Here is a 3685-nt window from a genome sequence, read left to right on the forward strand (position 1 = left end):
AGCGGCGAATTTAAGTATAGTTTTAGCCCCGCGGGTCTTTCGTTCTCTTCATATCCTAACCAAGTGTGAGGTGGAAGATCACTTAACCTTCCAAAAGTTGAAGGGCTACTCGCCCTTCCATAGTAAGATGTTGAATGTCCACAACTGGGGAAGTAAATACTTCTTCATCAAGGTGGCGGATGGCGTCTCCTTGGGGTTTCCCAGGTCTTGGAATTATAACCCTAAAGAACGAGAGAACAAAGGTTTTATCCTGAACTCGGGGGAAGAAAAATTTGTGAAGCTGATGAGGTCCATCAAGCCAAACTTCTGGACATACGACCAAGTGTTGGAGTTCGTAAAGGCGGGTGTCCCTCTAGTGGAGATCCGCGAGGGCGAACTCCATTACAATTCTTACAAAGAATTCTGCAAAGTTACAATTATCTTCCTTTTCTTCATATCTGACATTTTTCCATCCCTTGGCAGGGACGCGACTAATGGAGACTCTCTAATTGCAGAGCGAAGGAAGTGGCAAAAGGCCCAGGCGGCTGTGAGCGGTCGCGGAACCCGATAACCCTACTCTCGTAGGATGGGAGGATGATTTCGAAAAATGGGATTCTGTTTTTACATATCACTGTCACTTACCGTTTTTAAGGACGATGCTTAGCTTGTCCCTTCTGGTGTATACATTCTTTTATTTATACCTTAACCTTTTTATCATGTTTTGGGTTAAAGTATTTATATAGAGTCGCCACCTGAATTTTAATGTTTGGGAACATGTCAAAAATTTAGATGGTACACGGGCTCACAACATGCCATCTCTTCGGAGTTAGGTTCGTGACTTAAATAGTTCAAGGGTCTGATTAATAAACGCGTAGACTTGTCTTTATCAAAATACCATTATATTTATATTCCAGATTCATTATATATTGTTTTAGCGTTCAAAAGCGATAAATAAATATTGAAATATAAATTATTACATCATTTTCACGAATGGCACCATTCTGCCCTAATACATCAAATATATTCCTATGAAAATAAATCTCTTAAACCTGCAAGACAGTAAATATTAGTTGCACGACGTTGGGACCCGTCTTTCGGATTTAACTATGACGCCGGACTCGATCAAATATGACTCGTTTATTCCTATGATCTAACACGTCAACATGCAGTTATTCTGAAGTCTAATTTCTTTGTCTAAACAGATTTTAATAGAAATAATTGAAATACCCCTATACCCGGGATTGCTTTTATCCTCATTTATTAAAATCAGAAATAGTAAACTTATTGAAACTGAAACCTAAACTACCCGGACAAAAAAACATGGATCTTCCTGTCTATTCCCTGTTACTGATCTAGGGAGATCCCTAATCGGTAATAGGGGTCCTCGATCGAAGATCAGACCTTCGATCGAGGACTGCCTTTTGGGCAGACCCTCTATTTACATGTCAAAACCAGAAAACAAGGGAAAGAAGGAGAAAAGTAAAAGAAACAGAGAGCAAGCAGGAGGGATGGGATTTTGAAACCCTTCAGAAGTTACCTTTGAAACGCTTTTCCAGTTTTTGGTGTGAAGTAAGTCGACGTACGCATGATTGTGACTTGAGCAACAACTTGGACCCATGCAACAAGAGACTTCAAATGATCAGAATGTGGTATTCCACTAGACTGAACCGAAAACCACCAGTTTTGAAGAAGATTTGGCCCAAAAGATCAATTCTGGAAGTGTGATGACTTCAGAATTGAAAAATGAGTGAAGAAAAGTTGTAGGAAACATGTTTCTTCTACTAATGTCTTTGAAATATGTTGTATTTGGGTGTGGGAGCCTCTAAAAATGGTTTGTTTTGGCAAGATTTGTGTAAAAACCTCACAATTTCACTTAATTTCACTCACTTTCACTTGATTTTCACTCAATTTCTCTCAAATGATTTTTGTTGTGATGAAATGTATGTCCTTGTTCATCTGGCAATTTCTCTCCCTTTTAGTAATGGAAAGAGGGGCAAAAACTGCTAGAAAAATGGCTAAAAACTGCCCGAAAACCGTTAAAGATCGCCGATCGAAGACCATAGTCCCCGATCGAGGATGGTATCGCTGATCAAAGACCATATTTGGCATCGAGTGTTTTAAAACTTTAGAAATCATAAATCAAATAGAATTTGATAAAAATAAAGCAGAGCAAGCTAAATGAGGTAGAAAACAAGGTCCAGGTCTTAGCTCGTATCTCACACAACGCGTCGTGTGAAGTCCACCTACACCAACTGTTAGTTAGAGTGTAACATAGACTCATCTCTAGGCCCGAAAAAATTCCGTGCTCATAGACTGCCTCCTGATTAGGCGCAATTTTGGGGCCAAGGCTACTAAAAACCTCGATGAACAAAATCGCTTAATAAAAAGGGAAGAAAAAATCACATCTGAGTAGTTGACTTGACTCTTCTAGGCATATCTCGTAGTAACCGCAATCATGCCTCAATCGATTTTTGGATAAACAAAATATTTTTGCCTCCGGATTGAGTATGATGTGGTGTTAGGAATATGCCTTCTGCTACACGATCCTCACTTGGGAAAGGATATGGGAGACTTTAACTCGTGATGGAATGGATATTTGGACTTCATCATACCTCGTCCGAGAGGTTCTGAGAACTGGTTGGACTTTATCATACCTCGTCCGAGAGGTTCTGAGAACTGGTTGGACTTTATCATACCTCGTCCATGAGGTTCTGCGAACTGGTTGGACTTTATCATACCTCGTCCATGAGGTTCTGAGAACTGGTTTGAATATTGGAGAGCTGCACTTGGGCGAGCGTCTCCATGAAGTAACTAATCCGTCTGACGGCATAAAGGTGTTGGATTACTGCGCCTGGGCAAGAATCTCCAAGAGTTTGATTAATTATTACCTGCATTAAGAGCAAAGATGATTCCCTTTTCTCGGGGGTTAATTTTGTCAAGAAATTAATTCTGAATTAATTTCAATGGATAAATTGTAATAAAATAAAAAAGAATGACTTGTATTGAAAGTCGAAACGTTTTTATTGAAGTTAAACATATTTAATTAGATTAAATGCATTTAGTAGCTTGGTATTGAATTCCACATGCATGATGTGAAAATGTGGTAACTGATCAGCGTTTTGATCACCGATCGGGTACCAGGGTCACCGATCGAGGATCAATGCGGGTAGCAGCTTATAAATAAGTCATTTGGGATGCCATTGCTTGTTACACTTCCATAACAGCAACCTTTGGCATCCTAAAAAAATAGTAGATTGAATTCTTAAATGGAAGAACGCAGACAGAGGCACCACCGTGTATTAAAGAGTTCGAGCGATGGCTCGAACGAAGCTGCTGCTTTCATGCTGTTGGAGCAACGTGCTAGGGACCCGAAGTTGGTCCCTTCACTTGCTCACATTGGGTCGGTACCTGCTGGGAGGCACCTCGGGAGGACTAGTGTGTCCGTCTTGTATGGAAAGATCATCTCAAAGGAAGAACCCGTACCGGTTGTGATGTTACAGGAGACGAATTCTTCGAAGTTCCTGGTAAGTTTTTTTACTACTTTTCACGTGATAGGATGCTAAGCGAGTAGTTATTAATTCGAAATTAAACTTGGGATGTGCATGTTGATGTTTTACGTATGAACTGATCAATGCATGCTCGGGAATAGCCCGTTTGATATAAAAACAATTTGTTTTAAATTGTGTTTCTGCTTCTGTCCGATGAC

The sequence above is a fragment of the Euphorbia lathyris genome, chromosome 5 (assembly GCF_963576675.1).
Source record: "Euphorbia lathyris chromosome 5, ddEupLath1.1, whole genome shotgun sequence".
NCBI lineage: Eukaryota > Viridiplantae > Streptophyta > Magnoliopsida > Malpighiales > Euphorbiaceae > Euphorbia > Euphorbia lathyris.